At 44.0% G+C, this 19,758-nt stretch overlaps 1 protein-coding gene across 1 annotated transcript in view; it reads left to right on the top strand.

The window, feature by feature from the left end:
* Positions 1–19,758, top strand: part of lrrc4ca (leucine rich repeat containing 4C, genome duplicate a) — a 277,137-nt gene that overhangs the window by 178,097 nt on the left and 79,282 nt on the right. Inside the window, exon 2 of the mRNA XM_034176837.1 lies at positions 13,124–13,194. The gene's annotated coding sequence lies outside the window, so the exon portion shown is untranslated. The remainder of the gene's footprint in view (positions 1–13,123; positions 13,195–19,758) is intronic.

Here is a 19,758-nt window from a genome sequence, read left to right as displayed (position 1 = left end):
ATTGCGACGTTTACATATACCTTATATCGGGATGTTCACAATATGGGAATTTTGTGTCAGTACACGCAGGAATGTGCATTAGCTAATCATTCTACCAACAAATTGAGTCAAAGGCAAAGACAAAAAAACTAATAAAATATTGAAATATAGAAAACATTTGTTTATTATATTTATGGAGCTGGCTGTCTATGCCTGATGGGATATAGTTGTTGGAGGAGGTGTTGCTTCATGTCACAGTGGCATGGTGGATGCCTGCTGCTCCCACAAATGATCTAGTCACATGCAGAATTATTGTCTTGCCGGAAAACCTCTCGCTTCTGAGTGTGCCGTCTCATTAAGAATGATACTGGCACACTTGTCTTTAGCGTTGGTCCCACCAAATAATAAAGCCATGAATAATGAGCCACATATGGATTTGTCAGAAATTTCAGTGATTATTCAAATAATGAGCCACGTATAAGAACATTGCACAAACAATTAAAAAAAACTGTGAGTGAGTGCAAGTGATTGCGTCAGCGCACACAGCTCATCTGATCGCTTATAATGAGATGTTACATCTATCATAAACATAGTTTTAAAGCTACTCATAAGAAGGAATGAACATGCAACTGTTTTACCAACCTATTACAATATAACAATTACAAATAGTTACCTTTTAGACTTCCAAAAACCTTCTCCACCTCATGCAGCAGAGGAGGGAGAGAGAAAAAAAGATCCAGATGATTAGAGGTGTTTCCAACAATTAAACTTAACTAAACGAAATTTGAAACTGATGGCTAAGGCTAGGCGTAAATTTGGTAAGATTGTAATTCACGTCGGCAGTAATGACACCCGGTTATGCCAATCGGAGGTCACTAAAATTAACATTGAATCGGTGTGTAACTTTGCAAAAACAATGTCGGACTCTGTAGTTTTCTCTGGGCCCCTCCCCAATCGGACCGGGAGTGACATGTTTAGCCGCATGTTCTCCCTGAATTGCTGGCTGTCTGAGTGGTGTCCAAAAAATGAGGTGGGCTTCATAGATAATTGGCAAAGCTTCTGGGGAAAACCTGGTCTTGTTAGGAGAGACGGCATCCATCCCACTTTGGATGGAGCAGCTCTCATTTCTAGAAATCTGGCCAATTTTCTTAAATCCTCCAAACCGTGACTATCCAGGGTTGGGACCAGGAAGCAGAGCTGTAGTCTTACACACCTCTCTGCAGCTTCTCTCCCCCTGCCATCCACTCATTACCCCATCCCTGTAGAGACGGTGCCTGCTCCCAGACCACCAATAACCAGCAAAAATCAATTTAAGCATAAAAATTCAAAAAGAAAAAATAATATAGCACCTTCAACTGCACCACAGACTAAAACAGTTAAATGTGGTCTATTAAACATTAGGTCTCTCTCTTCTAAGTCCCTGTTAGTAAATGATATAATAATTGATCAACATATTGATTTATTCTGCCTTACAGAAACCTGGTTACAGCAGGATGAATATGTTAGTTTAAATGAGTCAACACCCCCGAGTCACACTAACTGCCAGAACGCTCGTAGCACAGGCCGAGGCGGAGGATTAGCAGCAATCTTCCATTCCAGTTTATTAATTAATCAAAAACCCAGACAGAGCTTTAATTCATTTGAAAGCTTGACTCTTAGTTTTGTCCATCCAAATTGAAAGTCCCAAAAACCAGTTTTATTTGTTATTATCTATCGTCCACCTGGTCGTTACTGTGAGTTTCTCTGTGAATTTTCAGACCTTTTGTCTGACTTAGTGCTTAGCTCAGATAAGATAATTATAGTGGGCGATTTTAACATCCACACAGATGCTGAGAATGACAGCCTCAACACTGCATTTAATCTATTATTAAACTCAATTGGCTTTGCTCAAAATGTAAATGAGTCCACCCACCACTTTAATCATATCTTAAATCTTGTTCAGACATATGGTATGGAAATTGAAGATTAACAGTATTCCTTGAAAACTCCTTTCTGTCTGATCATTTCTTAATAACATTTACATTTACTCTGATGGACTACCCAACAGTGGGGAATAAGTTTCATTACACTAGAAGTCTTTCAGAAAGCGCTGTAACTACGTTTAAGGATATGATTCCTTCTTTATGTTCTCTAATGCCATATACCAACACAGTGCAGAGTAGCTACCTAAACTCTGTAAGTGAGATAGAGTATCTCGTCAGTAGTTTTACATCCTCATTGAAGACAACTTTGGATGCTGTAGCTCCTCTGAAAAAGAGAGCATTAAATCAGAAGTGCCTGACTCCATGGTATAACTCACAAACTCGCAGCTTAAAGCAGATAACCCGTACGTTGGAGAGGAAATGGCGTCTCACTAATTTAGAAGATCTTCTCTTAGCCTGGAAAAAGAGTCTGTTGCTCTATAAAAAAAAGCCCTCTGTAAAGCTAGGACATCTTACTACTCATCACTAATTGAAGAAACCCCAGGTTTCTTTTCAGCACTGTAGCCAGGCTGAGAAAGAGTCAGAGCTCTATTGAGCCAAGTATTCTTTTAACTTTAACTAGTAATGACTTCATGACTTTCTTTGCTAATAAAATTTTAACTATTAGAGAAAAAATTACTCATAACCATCCCAAAGACGTATCGTTATCTTTGGCTGCTTTCAGTGATGCCGGTATTTGGTTAGACTCTTTCTCTCCGATTGTTCTGTCTGAGTTATTTTCATTAGTTACTTCTTCCAAACCATCAACATGTCTATTAGACCCCATTCCTACCAGGCTGCTCAAGGAAGCCCTACCATTAATTAATGCTTCGATCTTAAATATGATCAATCTATCTTTATTAGTTGGCTATGTACCACAGGCTTTTAAGGTGGCAGTAATTAAACCATTACTTAAAAAGCCATCACTTGACCCAGCTATCTTAGCTAATTACAGGCCAATCTCCAACCTTCCTTTTCTCTCAAAAATTCTTGAAAGGGTAGTTGTAAAACAGCTAACTGATCATCTGCAGAGGAATGGTCTATTTGAAGAGTTTCAGTCAGGTTTTAGAATTCATCATAGTACAGAAACAGCATTAGTAAAGGTTACAAATGATCTTCTTATGGCCTCAGACAGTGGACTCATCTCTGTGCTTGTTCTGTTAGACATCAGTGCTGCTTTTGATACTGTTGACCATAAAATTTTATTACAGAGATTAGAGCATGCCATAGGTATTAAAGGCACTGCGCTGCGGTGGTTTGAATCATATTTATCTAATAGATTACAATTTGTTCATGTAAATGGGGAATCTTCTTCACAGACTAAGGTTAATTATGGAGTTCCACAAGGTTCTGTGATAGGACCAATTTTATTCACTTTATACATGTTCCCCTTAGGCAGTATTATTAGACGGCATTGCTTAAATTTTCATTGTTACGCAGATGATACCTAGCTTTATCTATCCATGAAGCCAGAGGACACACACCAATTAGCTAAACTGCAGGATTGTCTTACAGACATAAAGACATGGATGACCTCTAATTTCCTGCTTTTAAACTCAGATAAAACTGAAGTTATTGTACTTGGCCCCACAAATCTTAGAAACATGGTTGTCTAACCAGATCCTTACTCTGGATGGCATTACCCTGACCTCTAGTAATACTGTGAGAAATGTTGGAGTCATTTTTGATCAGGATATGTCATTCAATGCGCATATTAAACAAATATGTAGGACTGCTTTTTTGCATTTGCGCAATATCTCTAAAATTAGAAAGGTCTTGTCTCAGAGTGATGCTGAAAAACTAATTCATGCATTTATTTCCTCTAGGCTGGACTATTGTAATTCATTATTATCAGGTTGTCCTAAAAGTTCCCTGAAAAGCCTTCAGTTAATTCAAAATGCTGCAGCTAGAGTACTAACAGGGACTAGAAGGAGAGAGCATATTTCACCCATATTGGCCTCTCTTCATTGGCTTCCTGTTAATTCTAGAATATAATTTAAAATTCTTCTTCTTACTTATAAGGTTTTGAATAATCAGGTCCCATCTTATCTTAGGGACCTCATAGTACCATATCACCCCAATAGAGCGCTTCGCTCTCAGACTGCAGGCTTACTTGTAGTTCCTAGGGTTTGTAAGAGTAGAATGGGAGGCAGAGCCTTCAGCTTTCAGGCTCCTCTCCTGTGGAACCAGCTCCCAATTCAGATTAGGGAGACAGACACCCTCTCTACTTTTAAGATTAGGCTTAAAACTTTCCTTTTTGCTAAAGCTTATAGTTAGGGCTGGATCAGGTGACCCTGAACCATCCCTTAGTTATGCTGCTATAGACTTAGACTGCTGGGGGGTTCCCATGATGCACTGAGTGTTCCTTTCTCTTTTTGCTCTGTATGCACCACTCTGCATGTAATCATTAGTGATTGATCTCTGCTCCCGTCCACAGCATGTCTTTTTCCTGGTTCTCTCCCTCAGCCCCAACCAGTCCCAGCAGAAGACTGCCCCTCCCTGAGCCTGGTTCTGCTGGAGGTTTCTTCCTGTTAAAAGGGAGTTTTTCCTTCCCACTGTCGCCAAGTGCTTGCTCACAGGGGGTTGTTTTGACCGTTGGGGTTTTTCCATAATTATTGTATGGCCTTGCCTTACAATATAAAGCGCCTTGGGGCAACTGTTTGTTGTGATTTGGCGCTATATAAATAAAATTGATTTGATTTTGATTTGATTTAAACTCTGACAGAAAATGACTAATCCGCTATGAAACAATTATTTTATATACAGCGCACAAAGCGGTGGGATTGTCACAACGAAGTGCAAGAGAGGGTGGAGCCAAAATAGCCTGTCCAAAATATCCTGTCCTGTCCTTGTAGCCGCCAGGTACTTAGATAATGGGATTCTAACAGCCTCTTCCTCACCACAAACATGCCTCTAACATCCTCGTTTGTCCTCGTAGTACCTCGTACACAAACTACCCCACGCTGTTTTTGCTAAATTTTGAACTTCTTGAAACTAGCGCCACACTCCGAGATGAACCTCATTAGCCAAATATTCTGCCTGTAAGAGCTACTATTCTCCCACGTTTGTTGAATAACTGGACTCGTACCAAAAAAAATTTAAAAATCATGCTACGTGGCTCATAGATCATTCTTTGGTGGGACCAGGGCTGTTGTGGGAGTCACAGATGACATTCTGTGGTTAATTTCATATTATGGCCAAAAGACACCCATGATTAATTAAGTGACAACCCCTTTGCACCCTGCAGCCTACTTTATGCTCAGATTACTCACTGTGTACTGTAAATAACAAAGTGTAGTTTGTCACACCCAAATGGACTTGTGCCGTGTGCTTTAGACCATGTGCCCCAGATTATCAAGATAGGGTCTGTTGTGTCTTCCCTCTTCTCATCCAAGAAAGACCAAACATCAAATAAAGCAGCAGCTTTGCCTGACAGACACAAGTTGTTCACAGTTGGATTGCTCTGTCCTGATTAGAAGGAACATCCATCTTGCAGACACATTCTGACACACTGAGTGTAGAAATACTTTTAAAAAATGTAATGATGCAGTGTCTTGTCAAAGCAGGAGAGAAGCCAGAGGGTGTTCTGTTGGTATTCTATGTTTGTCTGTGGAGGTAGAGTGCAATACTGATGTTTTTTATTATAACAACAATTGTGAGTGATTGCAGCCACAAAGCCTAGATCCAGCATGTACTTTGCAGAGATTGTTGGGAAAGTGTAGTGACACGGACCCACAACAGGGGGGCGTAAATGATCGGACAATGAAAGAGTCGAATGTGAACACTTTACTGTTGTGAAAGAGCACAACAAAAACACAGAGGATTACAGAATTTGAGCAAACAGTCAATCCACAAAGGTGACGTGTGGGCAGGCTCGAGGATAGAAGACGTCTGTCCTGAGAAGAACCGGAACCACACGATTTCCTCCGCCACCGATCCTGGAGAATACTGGAGCCGCCTAGTTCCGAGTCCCCAGGTGGCCACCGTCTCCGAGTGTCGGATCTGGTACTGCTGGCGAGGAGCAAAAACAGTCAGATGTGGGTGTGTGCACACCCAGTAACAACAATGGTGGGAATTCCACCTCCACCTCTAACACACAGCTCCTGTCTAACCACTTTATCTGGTTGGGGTGTGAAGCGAAGCTGTCGCTGATCACACCAAATGCCAATCTCTCAGATAGGGAACACCACAGGAAAGCGGCTGCAAAAAGAGTTCAGACTAAGACACAGTTAAGGCTGAGAATATTACCTTCACAGGTAGATGATATCTCGGCAACGAGGTGGAGATGACGTCCGGTTTTTATGCAGTGGAATGATGAAGTGTAGATGGATGACAGCTGTCATGAGATAATGAGTGACAGCTGTCACCCCCGGCTGTGTCCGTGGCGGCAGCGCCCTCTCGTGCCTGAAGCCAGCACTTCAGGCAGAACGCCCTCTGGTGGTGGGCCAGCAATACCTCCTCTTCTGGCGGCCCACACAACAGAGATAATATGTTATTCCGAGCTGAATTTCAGCCTGAAAGCACTGGGTAGTACAACCTCAAACTTACTGTGTAACATTTTTACTGTGTAATGTAATTGACAGTTTTACAGGGTTTTGTTGTGTTGTTTCTGAACCACCTGTGCACCTTTTGGAGTGTCTTACATCACTTCATTAATGGTTAGCATAGCAACCTGCTAGCACTACATGGTGATTTTACTTATGAGTCATGGACCCTTTTTTATCACTCATTTATTGAATCGATTTTATCTGTTAGCGTGCGTCTAGGTTCAGGAACCTTACCCTTAACAAAAAAGGTTCTCTGAATCAAGTTACAAGGTAGGCCATAGGCTGATTGGAGAGCCACAGCTGAACCCAGAATCCATAGAAACCAGACAGTTACAGACGGTGACTAGTCTTATTCTGAAGGATGGCTCCCACCCAATACATGGTGAATGTCAGCTTCTTCCATCAGGCCGCAGATGTAAACTCCCAGTCTGTAAAACCAAGGGATATAAAGACAGCTTTGTTCCTGCATCCATCAGAGTGATCAACGGAACCTAACACTACGGAACCCCAGAGAGGTCACTTAAAGTGATATTTTTTTCTGGCCATGATAATTTGTGCACACGTTTTACTTAACCCTCTGGGGTTGACACCGTCGTATACGATGGCTAAGACCAAGCTTTACTAAATTATAAATAACTTTTGAATGATATGAGATAGAAATGTACTTTTTTTTTTGCTGAAAACCTAACTCCATGGACTTTTGAGCCAGCCATCGGCCATCTTTGTAGTCCTCATAGAAGCTGTGTGATGACGTGCGCAATGTGAGTGTCCAATCGGAATTGGTTCACCTTCACATGGTTTTCCAAGATCCAATCGTAGAGCAGATTTACCTCATGTGAAAAGCCAAATATCGTTTTCAGGAGTGATATGTTACTAGTTGGCCCATTTGAATAGCCCCCTGGGTGGTCCAATGAGTACATACTATTAGTACGTACTCAGTGTGCCCTGCGCCATTACGCACAGTGATCAGTGAAAGCAGGAGCAGACGGATAGCCTCTGATGACAGTCTCACGTGCTCAGACAAAGAGTGTGTAACTATCAGGATTGCTCCACTAGTTTGCATGTGAATGTTACTGGATAACTCTGTTGCTTTCTCTGCGTAAAGCACTGTTTATAATTTCAATGGACAACAAAACTCATAGACCATTTTGTATATATTGTTCAAAATGTGCATTTGGGTTTATTGTTTGAACCTTTTTGTTGTACAGTCTTTCACACAAGACCTCAAATTACCTTTATAAAGTGTCAAAACAGTTGTTTATTATAGTTTGCTGTGTGTTTTGAATAAATGTGTGTGGAAAATTATTTTCGCTTTATTTTTTCCTTGCCTATTTTTGATTGTAAACCTTTATTACACTTATAAAACAAACAAAAACATATATATTCTGAAAGCACAGGTTGTCCTGAAAAAAGAGACATAAAACTTGATTGTGGGATGCAGGGAGAGCTGTTAACAGCAATAATAAAACATTTCTGCCAGGCGAGTGAAGAAATGCCCTGGGACCCCAGAGGGTTAACTGAACCCATGAATTTATAAAACGTGCTCTCAAATTAATAATTCGTGCACACGTTTTCCTGGCCATGATAATTCATGTGCATGTTTGCCTGGCTGTGATAATTCGTTTGCACGTTTTCCTTTAATTGAGCCCTCGAATTAATAAAATGCGCGCACGTTTTACTTTAATTGAGCCCTTGAATTAATAAAACGAGCACACGTTTACCTTTAATTGTGCCCTTGAATTAATAAAAAGTGCACATGTTTTCCTTTCGTTCAAAATTAACTCCATAATATGACCTAAATTGTCATCCTGACGAGGGGGAGATGCTTCACCCTCAGCATCCTTTTTAATGTGTTTAAACTCCAGATGATGCCATGCTGGGCAGCTGGAGTTTTCTGTATGTCCTTGTGCGCCCAAACCATGATGATATACCTTGACCAGATCCGTTTCTAATGAGGAAATGTATCACACTGTCTCCTGGTTTATTGGCTCATAGCCAACATTTATGTGTCAAGACAGTATTGAGTAACTGAGTGCACGTTTTACAAATTGTGGCCACGTTTAAGTAGATCATGCCCTTGTTTTACTCAAACAATGCTTAAAACGTGCGCACAATATAATAAAACATGAGCACAATATAATAAAACAAGCGCACATTATAATAAAACGTGCACACAATATAATAAAAGGTGCAAACAATCTAACAAAATGAGCACACAATATAATAAAACGTGCACACAATATAATAAAAGGTGCGCACATTCTCTCCACATGCAAAACATTTTGCGATGATGCTTCCCGGGCTCCGTATAGCACGTATTTTATGGAATTCATTCTTTTAGTATAGCTCATTTGTACAGCTTTTATTTATTTATTCTGATCTTGTTTTTTATCTGCTAGGATGTTTTTTTTTTCCTTTGTATTTTACTTACTTGTACTGATCCCTCTCTTTTAGGATGAAGCACTGTTGTCACTGTTTTTTTTAAATCATGTTTTAAGTGTTGTATGTGTGTGTGGAGAAAACCCACTCACTTCACTGTAGATCAAATCTACCTTTGAGTACAAATAAAGTTACCTTGACCTTGATGAAGGGCATCTGTTTAGCCATTTGTTGATGAAATGAACATACTAGTCATCTAGATGCGCACCAAAATCAAAATATTTTCTTACATAAGCGTGGACATTTTCTACAGACATTCTGGATTGTGTAACCTCTATCTTCCAACATTCGGCGTTTTAAGATGAAAATGTATTGATCTCACGGAGGAGAAATTCACATGTTACGTCAGCTCTTAAAAAACACACAGATGGGTGCAAGTAGAGGAAAATGTTCATCAAACAGTGTGTACAAGGATAAGCAATAATAATAAGACTTGTAACAATACAATAAAATAAGAAAATGAGGTAGAAATCAAATATATATATATATATATATATATATATTGATTGATTGGTATTGAAAAAGAGATATGAGCATCTTATTTACAATATGTGAAGTGGAATTTAGATGTGATAAGGTGACATTAGTGCAGGGATTTGTAAACGAGTTGTTATTGCACATGATTTGTGGGCATATTAATGCATGTGGTTATTTCACAGTATTATTGTACAGTCTGACAGCAGCAGGGAGGAATGGCCTGCGGTATCGTTCCTTCTTGCACTGAGGGTGCCTCAGTCTGTCACTGAAGGAGCTGCTCGGCTCCACTACAGTCCGGTGCAGAGGGTGAGAGGAGTTGTCCATGATGGATTTGAACTTGGCTAACACCCTCCTCTCAGCCACCTCCTCCAGAGAGTCCAGAGGACAGCCCAGGACAGAGCTGGACTTCCTGACCAGCTTATTCAGTCTCTTACTCTCCTACTCTGTGCTGCCCGGGGCCCAACAGACGACAGCATAGAGGAGAGCAGAGGCTACAACAGAGTCGTAGAAGGTCTTAAGCAGAGGCCTGCTCACTCCAAAGGATCTCAGTCTCCTCAGGAGGTGGAGGCGACTCTGGGCGTCAGTGTTGTGAGTCCAGTCCAGTTTGTTGTTGAGGTGGACACCCAGGTATTTGAAACTGTCCACGGTCTCTATGTTTTCCCCACGGATGTTCACTAGTGGATGAGGTGGTTGTTTCCTCCTGAAGTCGATCACCATCTCCTTCATCTTACTGGTGTTGAGACACAGGTGGTTGCGCTCACACCAGTCCACGAAGTCTGTGATGACCGACCGGTACTCCAGCTCGTTCCCCTCAGACACACGACCCACAATGGTGGAGTCATCAGAGAACTTCTGGAGGTGGCAGCTGTCTGTGTTGTAGGTAAAGTCCGAGGTGTAAAGGGTGAAGAGGAAAGGTGAGAGGACGGTGCCCTGTGGGGCCCCGGTGCTGCACCTTACCACCTCAGACTGACAGCCACGCAGCTGCACGCATTGCGGGTGGTTAGTGAGGTACTCGATGGTCCAGGCGGCAAGATGTCCATCCACACCTGCGTCCTCCAGCTTACCCCGCAGCAGCGCCGGTCTGATGGTGTTGAAAGCGCTGGAGAAATAAAAGAACATGACTCTCACAGCGCTCCCGCAAGTCTCCAGTTGGGTGAGCACTCGCTGCAGTAGGTAGGTGACAGCGTTATCTACCCCGATGTTGGGCCTGTAGGCGAACTGCAGTGGGTCCAGGATGTCGCTCACCATGGTGCGGAGGTGAGACAGGATGAGCCGTTCCATGGTCTTCATGAGGTGAGAGGTCAGGGCAACTGGTCTGTAGTGGGCTGGCTCCTTGGCGTGCGGTGTTTTGGGAACCGGGACCACACAGGAGGTCTTCCACAGGGTGGGGACCACCCCCAGGCTGAGGCTCTTGTTGACGATGTGGCTGAGGACCTCACAGAGCTCATCTGCACAGGTCCTCAGCAGCCTCGGGGAGATCCCAGCTTCAGCCGCAGGAGCTGGCCTCTCACCTCAGTCGGACTTACAGTGAGGGGGGAGCTGAGGTGGGCTTGTGCTGAATACAGTCCGGGGGTGGAGGGACATGTATCCCATAATTCCTTTCATGCCAGAGAGTCGCTGCAGTCAAAACAGCACAGAGAATCCACATGATGACAATTGTAAATGAATATTATACTACAAAAATGTAGAGACTGCTGCATCATACCCTGAAAACTTGCTAAAACAATTATAACAAATAATCCGTGGCTGCTACGTTTAATCTGCAAGGACTTTAATAAACAGAAACTGAATTTCAGACATATTATATATATTAGTCTGGAACAAAGAGGACAAACAGTCATGTAAAGGACAATAATCAAGATGTTAAAGAGCAAACTTCACTTTCCCCCAGATCGACATGATCAGGAAGCGAGCGTAGCTCACAGCGGCTCCCATTGAAAATAACGGAGAGACAGCCTGTGATTCTCACGTTTACATAAAACAAATGCAATAACAACGTCTATAAACCCAGAGACTATATTCATGAGAGTTTTATGCACAATATAAAAATAGTTTTATGTTGTGATGTTAATGGTGTTGTTCGTGTTCAGCGGACAACAGTCTATACTGTAAAACAGGACGATTTAACAGCAGTAGCTTTACACATTTCACTTACCGCCTTCAGCAACAGACGGCACAACAGTGGGAGAAACTCTGGTGTTAGCTGATGAAACACAACTGTGGAGAATGAAAGAAGCCAAATGGTTAAAAAGTGATGTTCACTTCAGGGGGAATCCAGACTATTTTTCAGAGCACGTTGCATTTACTATATACACACCATATTGAAACAGTGCAAAAAAATTTACGATGTTTCGTTTAAACCCCCTACTCTGTGATGGGACACAGACATTGGGCATACACACACATGCACATAGACATATGAGGTCTATTAGAAAAGTATCCAACCTTATTATTTTTTTTCAAAAACCATATGGATTTGATTCATATGCTTTACGTCAGCCAAGCTTGAACCTTCGTGCGCATGCGTGAGTTTTTCCACGCCTGTCGGTTGCGTCATTCACCTTTGGGCAGGCTTTGAGTGAGCAGTGGTCCACCCCTCTCATCGTTGTTTCATTGCGAGGAAATGGCGGAATGATTTGGGCTTTTTTTCCATCAGAATTTTTTCAGAAACTGTTAGAGACAAGCAGCTGGAAACCATTTGAAAAATTTATCTGGCTTTCGGTGAAAATTTTACGGGCTTCACAGAGAATAAGGAGTGTTACTACAGCTTTAAGGACGCCCCATAATGGCGCACGGCACGCCGTGCTCCGAGCCGCCATCGAGAGGCAGAAAACACCACATCATTTCTAAACAGATGGCTGTGTGGAGCCGGGACCATCATGAGCAATTTCTCTGGTTATCACAAGAGCTGGACATCAGCCATTTTTCCGGCAGATTTCACTTTTAACAAGAGATTTTGTCATGGAAAGCCACGCGGAGGCTTCACGTGTCACGACCGATTCGCTGATCAAGCGACACAAAGGAACACCTCCGTTTCGGAGTGCCAAAGGACAAGTTGGGACATGCCTATCTCGGCTTTCAATGCTTACCAGCCCAGTGAGTATAAGAGAAATTGTGGAGAGCTGGGCTGAGGTGATCCAGTCAAACACTGCTGTGTGTTTGACTCGATCAAACACTTGCGCACTCACCATTTGGCACCACGCTAATAGATAGCAAGATGGCGAGCCTTTTCTCTGTTTGCTTTTGTCTACCATAATTTATTGAGCAGAGTTTGTGCATACTAGCCTACTCGTGCTTGGGTTTGTGAGGTTATACCATATTTGGCTGTTCTCGCTCGTTCCTGTGGATCCGACGTTTCCGACTTACAGCAACATTCTTTAAAGTATGTCTTGTTTGACAGAGCTTTTCAAAGGGGCTAAAGCAGCAGCATCAGCAGAGATGGCTGAGGAAGTGGTCAAAAGGAAAACCAACAAGATGACTCGCTGATTATTTAGAAAGAGTAAAAGAGAATTTGCAGTTAGGTGTGTTCTATCCTGGGGGTTAAATGCTTTTTTATTGAGTAGCAGTAATAATTAGCTATGCAAAAGCTTACTTCATGAATAATTTGTAGTCAATAACCTAAAAGGAATCAAGGAGCCATGTATCAGTGAAAGTGTTTTTTTTGTTGTTTGTTTGTTTTTTTAATCATCCTGTGTCATATTTTGCATCTTGTGTTTTCAGGGCCAGCATTTAGCTGGGTGGATGTTAACGAGGATGTCCAGAACCTAGCAGACCTGTGACTGAGTTGGCAGGTAAGACCTGAATAAGAATGGATGAGGAGTAAATGTGTGATCAGGAATAATAATAGTTCCCAGTCCCTGGTGAACAAAGAAATTGGTGCATACTTGAGCTGATGATTCCAAGGACAGATGAAAAAATGACACACAGAATGGGGAAAAAAAAAAACTGCTACTCACTGTTTTTGCAACCAGCATTTACTCTGACATTGAGTAAAAACATCAGCTCATTTTTTCTTGAGCCAGAACCTTTTCAGCCCAAATAAATCATCCTTTATATTGCTTCAAGCTATTGCTGTCACACTATTTAAGTAAGGAAACACAGTGCGGAAGAAACCATTCTCATTTAGGACAAATGAAAAGTAAATATTTCTCATTTTGGTGAGTTTGCCATTTCTCTGTGCTGGTATTTCACTCCATCCCCCTGTGATCTTAACTCACGTGAAGTTAGTCAAGCAAATGAATGACTTGAACTTTACTCTATTGCTAATTTCTTGGGCTGTAAGGCAATTTAAAAAATAACCAAATTAAACACAAACTTTGAGATGACTTAGTTTTCAAAGTAAAACACACCACATGGGCAAAATTATATTTCATTTTTAATAAAAATGCCCAGATAACATAAAATCACTCGGTAAGTTGGTCGGCTTTAAAGGGCTCCAAAAAAATATTTAATTACTTGTTATGGCGTGATGAATTAGGTTTATTGATTTTGTTTTGTTTTTGGTGCACTACTTGTTTGTGTTTTGAAATTTTAGCTCACTGACTAATTTATATTTTGTATTAGTTATCATGGGTATATGTATATTTTCATATACATTTGTATACATTTTTATTTTTTTGGATAAAGGGGTGGGCGTTTCTAAGCTTTTGCTTCTGCCTACCCCCTTTCAGGCACATGGGTGTGTTGTTACATTGCTTTCTTTGTAAGTTTACTTTATTTTGGGTCTGTGTGTGCCGAATAAATTCATTCATTCATTCATTCAACACTATTGATACATGCAATACCAAACGCATGCACGCATGCACACATACACAGAAATAAAAAAATGTAGAATTACAAAATCAATGGAGGAATATCCAGATCTTAAAGCTACAGTATGTAGGATTTAGGGCTGTTTATCAGCCAGAATTAGGTATAGAATTCGTAACCATCTGTTCATTAGTGCATTATTACCTGATACAGTCAACTGATGTTTTCATACGCTGAGAATGTGCCTTCCATATCCATGTGAGTGCAGCCCTCCTCATGGAGGCATCCATGTAGCAGTGCTATCTTGATACAGAAGCCCAAAATGGACATACATTTAATCCACTTTTTACATTTTGCAGTGCAGCTACAAGACTGAAGAAAAAAGATGAATCAGTGGTTTCTCATCCATACGCTCTATACAGTTTTGGACACTTTGAGAAATGTCATTTTTGTAAAATGGAGGCTCATACATATTTGTTGTCACAAGAGGAGGCAAGAGAGCATGAATCCCTGTCGCTAAGGAAGAAAAAAGGTGAAGGGAAACAAAATTGTGGCTGGAGATGGCATAACGCAATCTGAAAACTCACCAAAAGGTGGCATTAAATCTTACACACTGTAGCTTTAAGTAAAAAACAAACAAACAAAAAAACAAACAACAAAAACAAACAAACAAAAAAATCAGTCCCGTGGTTTGAAGCCACATGTATGACGGATTAACACTGCATCCCACACATGGCACCTGGTGGAAACAAAGGTGACTTTGCACTCAAATGCCTCATTGAGACAGTGATTTAATGAACTGGGACGCATCATATATTGCACAGAATGGTGTTCCATCTGGACATCTGTTAAATGTAAATTTCCCGTTCACAGGACCGAGCACAATTGTGGAAATCCTGCCCTTCTCTTTGTAAAAGGCAACATTGTGGGAGAAAACTGTTTGCATCATAGGCTGCACTGCATGGGTTCTTTCAAAGAACCTCCTATTCTTTGGCTTTTTTTTTTTTTTTTCATTTTAAATCACGCAGAGAATTATTGAAAGCAGTGACTCCCACAAGATGACTTACCATTCATTCCACATCCGAAGCCACAATTACCACATAAATACACAGTGGGTATGTTGTCCATTTAACATCTCCCAAATGTAAAATCCATCAACATGAATAATAGTGGTGATGACTAATAAGTTTTCAGCCCATTTTACAGTTTTAGAGTTCTCTTTTTTTGTGTGTGGTTTTCTCCATTAGCTGTTCTGAATGACAAAAGTGGTATGTTGAACCTATTGTTATGGCAGACAAATATAGCAGTATATCGTAACACATCTTCCTATGCATGCTTATGCTTTTGTTTTGTGTGTAGTAATTGCAGCCTGCATAATCCTGGCATTAATTTACATTCTAGTAACAGTTGCCCAATGTGATCCCCCCAGTGACTTTGCAGAATTTTACAGAATCATAGCCCAGTATTGAGTGTTAAATAACAGGAATAGTGGGGCTGCATGTTAAGCCTGGGGAAATATGAGTAAACAAGTTCTAAAGGTGTTCAAAGAGGCGCAAAAACTAGCAGAAGCTGCATTAGTACAAGTTGGTATTTTCTGGGCACTGCAGTATTCTTTGTGCATGTGTTTGGTATTTCGGTATAGTGCAGAGGGCACAGCAGTCAGGTAGGAGGAGAGGCACAAACGTGGGAGTTTTATTCAAATGAGAAAGAGCAAGGTGGGTGTTTGATTTTTTTTTTTTTTCATATTTTCGAACTGCAACCTTCTGTGAAAGGTGCTCTCTATATACAGTTGTGCTCAAAAGTTTACATACCCTGGCAGAATTGTTGCTTTCTTGGCCATTTTTAAGAGAATATGAATGACAACACAAAACTTTTTTTTCACTCATGGTTAGTGGTTGGGTGAAGCCATTTATTGTCAAACAACTGTTTCCTCTTTTTAAATCAAAATGACAAGAGAACTACCCAAATGAACCTGATCAAAATGTTGGGAAAGTGTAATGACACGGACCCACAACAGGAGGTGTAAATGAATGGACAATGAATGAGCCGAAAATAGAACACTTTACTGTTGTGAATGTGCACAACGAAATACAGACGATTACAAAATTTTGTATGTAGTCAATCTACAAAGGTGACGTGTGGGCAGGCTCGAGGATAGAAGATGTCTGTCCAGAGAGGAGATGGAACCCACACGATTTCCACCGCCACCGAACCCGGAGAATACTGGAGCTGCCAAGTCCCGAGTCCCCAGGTGGTCACCGTCTCTGGCTGTCGGATCTGGTACTGCTGGCAGGAAGCAGAAACAATCAAGGGTGGGTGTGAGCACACACCCAGCAAACAGTCAGCAAAACCAGCAGTTCTTCTCCAGGTGGGAAAAACACCTCCACCTCAAACACAGTAACACAGTTGTGCAGAGCCTGAGAGCTACTTATCCATTTTGGCGTGAGGGGTGAAGAGCGTCACTCCTACACAGTCCACAAAACCCAGCACCCAGCTGAAAGTAGCTACAGAAACTCCTGCAAACACTCAGAGCACAAATACAAGTGCGTTTAGTACCGAACAGAACGGCTGAGAGTTTACCTTCTTGGCTTGAAGATATCTCGGCAGGGAGGTGGAGTTGCTGCCCGGCTTTTATGGAGACGATGATGAGGTGGTGATGAGTGACAGCTGTCAGGTGGTGATGAGAGACAGCTGTCACTCCCGGCTGCTCCCGTGAGGCGGCTGCGCCCTCTCGTGCCTGCAGCCCGCACTTCAGGCAGGACGCCCTCTGGTGGTGGGCCAGCAGTACCTCCTCTTCAGCGGCCCACACAACAGGACCCCCCCTCAACGGGCGCCTACTGGCGCCCGACCAGGCTTGTCGGGATGACGGGTGTAGAAGTCGGCCAGGAGGGCCGGGTCCAGGATGAAGCTTCTCTTCACCCAGGAGCGTTCCTCAGGTCCATACCCCTCCCAGTCCACCAAGTACTGGAACCCCCGGCCCATCTGATGGACGTCCAGGAGCCGGCGGACCGTCCAAGCTGGCTCCCCGTCGATGATCCGGGCAGGAGGCGGCACTGGTCCGGGAGCACAGAGGGGTGAGGTGTGGTGTGGTTTGAGTCTGGTTCCATGGAATACCGGGTGGATCCGCAGTGAAGCTGGGAGTTGGAGCTTCACTGCGGCCGGACTGAGGACTTTGAGGATCCTGAAGGGGCCAATGTACCTGTCCTTCAGTTTCGGGGAGTCCACCTGGAGAGGGATGTCCTTCGTAGATAACCACACCTCCTGCCCGGGCTGGTATGCATGGGCCGGGGAACGCCGGCGGTCTGCATGGGCCTTAGCCCTCGTCCAGGCCTTCAACAAGGCAGAATGTGCGGTGCGCCACACCCGACGGCATCTTCGCAGGTGGGCCTGGACCGAGGGCACACCGACCTCTCCCTCCACCACGGGAAACAATGGGGGCTGGTACCCCAGACACAGGTGGCAGAAGACACCTGGCTGTTATGAGCATACTCGATCCAGGCCAGATGGGTGCTCCAGGCCGTCGGGTGCGCGGATGTCACACAGCGGAGGGTCTGTTCAAGTTCCTGGTTGGCCCTCTCTGCCTGTCCATTCGTCTGTGGGTGATACCCGGACGAGAGGCTCACGGTGGCCCCCAGTTCTCTGCAGAAACTCCTCCAGACCTGTGAGGAGAACTGAGGACCACGATCCGAGACGATGTCAGTTGGTATCCCATGCAGACGGACGACATGGTGGACCAGGAGGTCTGCGGTCTCCTGGGCCGTTGGGAGCTTCGGGAGGGCCACGAAGTGGGCCGCCTTGGAGAATCAGTCCACTATCATGAGGACAGTTGTCATGCCCTGGGACGGCGGGAGGCCCGTGACAAAATCCAGGCCGATGTGGGACCAGGGGCAACGAGGCACCGGAAGCGGTTGAAGGAGTCCTTGAATCTTAGTGTGGTCCGCCTTGCCCCTGGCACAGGTGGTACAGGCCTGGATATATTCCCGGACGTTGGCTTCCATAGACGCCCACCAGAAGCACTGCCGGACCACTGCCACGGTTCTTCGCACCACTGGGTGGCAGGAGAGCTTAGAACCATGACAGAAGTCCAAGACCGCAGTCCTGGCCTCTGGTGGGACGTACAAACAGTTCTTCAGACCGGTTCCTGGGTCTGGGCTCCATGCCAGGGCCTCCCTGGTCTTCTCCACGTCCTAGGTGAGGGTGGCCACGATAGTGGACTCAGGAATGATGGGCTCTGGTGGATCTGACAGCCCTGTTTTGACTTTGTCTTCGTGTACCCGGGACAAGGCATCCGATCTCTGGTTCTTGGTCCCAGGGCGATAGGTGATCCGGAAGTCAAAACGTCCGAAGAACAGTGACCAGCGGGCTTGCCTGGGGTTCAACCGCTTAGCGGTCCTGATATACTCCAGGTTCTGATGGTCTGTGAAAACCGTGAATGGCTCCGAAGCTCCCTCCAACAGGTGTCTCCACTCCTCAAGAGCCTCTCTCACCGCAAGAAGTTCTCGATTGCCCACGTCATAGTTCCGTTCAGCCGGGGTCAACCTGCGAGAAAAGTAGGCACAAGGGTGAAGAACCTTATTGGACTCCCCGCTCTGGGACAGCACAGCTCCTATCCCTGAGTCAGAGGCATCCACTTCAACCACAAACTGGCGGCAAGGATCGGGCTGCACCAGAACTGGTGCGGTCGAAAACCAACATTTCAACTCCCTAAACGCGGCTTCGCACCGATCCGACCAGGTGAAGGGGACTTTTGGGGAGGTCAGGGCTGTCAGGGGACTACTAACCTGACTGTAGCCCTTAATGAACCTCCTGTAGAAATTTGCAAAGCCGAGGAACTGTTGCAGTTTCCTACGGCTTGTGGGTTGGGGCCAATCTCTCACCGCCGCAACCTTGGCCGGATCAGGGGCGACGGAGTTGGAGGAGATGATGAACCCCAGGAAGGACAAAGAAGTGCGGTGGAACTCACACTTCTCGCCCTTCACAAACAGCCGGTTCTCCAACAACCGCTGCAGGACCTGACGTACATGCTGGACATGGGTCTCAGGATCCGGGGAAAAGTTGAGTATATCGTCCAGATATACGAAGACAAATCGATGCAGGAAGTCCCGCAAGATGTCATTTACCAAAGCTTGGAACGTCGCGGGGGCGTTAGTGAGGCCGAACGGCATGACCAGGTACTCAAAGTGACCTAACGGGGTGTTAAATGCCGTCTTCCACTCGTCTCCTTTCCGGATCCGAACCAGGTGATATGCATTCCTAAGATCTAATTTGGTGAAAATTTGGGCTCCATGCAAGGGCGTGAACACTGAATCCAACAGGGGCAAAGGGTATCGGTTGCGAACTGTAATCTCGTTCAGCCCTCTGTAATCAATGCATGGACGGAGTCTGCCGTCTTTCGTGCCCACAAAAAAGAAACCAGCACCCATCGGGGAGGTGGAGTTCCGGATCAGCCCGGCAGCTAACGAGTCCCGGATGTAGGTCTCCATTGAGTCGCGCTCAGGATGTGAGAGGTTGTGCAGCCTGCTGGACGGGTACTCAACGCCCGGGATCAAATCAATGGCACAATCGTACGGACGGTGCGGGGGAAGGGTGAGCACCAGATCTTTGCT

This window comes from Thalassophryne amazonica, chromosome 8 (assembly GCF_902500255.1).
Source record: "Thalassophryne amazonica chromosome 8, fThaAma1.1, whole genome shotgun sequence".
NCBI lineage: Eukaryota > Metazoa > Chordata > Actinopteri > Batrachoidiformes > Batrachoididae > Thalassophryne > Thalassophryne amazonica.
The sequence above is the reverse complement of the archived record's forward strand: the minus strand, read 5'-3'. Positions and strand labels throughout refer to the sequence as shown.